This window comes from Oryzias melastigma, linkage group LG15 (genome assembly GCF_002922805.2).
Source record: "Oryzias melastigma strain HK-1 linkage group LG15, ASM292280v2, whole genome shotgun sequence".
Classification (NCBI taxonomy): Eukaryota; Metazoa; Chordata; class Actinopteri; order Beloniformes; family Adrianichthyidae; genus Oryzias; species Oryzias melastigma.
This window is the reverse complement of record NC_050526.1, coordinates 18,461,922-18,462,476: the sequence shown is the minus strand read 5'-3', so window position 1 is coordinate 18,462,476 and position 555 is coordinate 18,461,922.

Genomic DNA, 555 nt, shown 5'->3' with positions numbered 1-555 from the left:
GCTCCGCTCCGCTCCTGAGGTGTTGAGGAGGACCTTTATGGGGTCAAATCACGTTCAGTTTAAAGTGAACAAAAAAAAAAACGGATTGAAAAATAGACATTTTAACTGGAAAAAATATAAAAATTTGAAAAGAAGACATTGTAAATAAAAAAATATAAATATTTCAAAAGAAATGTTTTGAAAATTTGAAGAAAAACTAAGAAAAATCTTTTCACTCAAACCTCAAAAATTAGAATTGAATCTGTAAACTGAGGACTAATAGTGACTATTCAGAGAAGAAAAAAAAAGTTGAAAACTCAAAACAGTAGCTGTTACTAATGGATACAATATTTTTCAGTTGGTAATTTTTACATTAATAGTTTTTTAAATTCAAGTTTTCTTCTTTTTTTTATTTCGAGTTTTTGTTTGGTTTTTTTCCTAATTTTCAAACCTTTAATTTCTAATTTCAAATGTTCACATTTTTTCAGTTACAGTGTCTATTCTTCAAGTTTTCAATCAGTTTTTTATGGAAGCCCAAACTGTTCTTAATTAAATAAATAAATACATCATTATTTA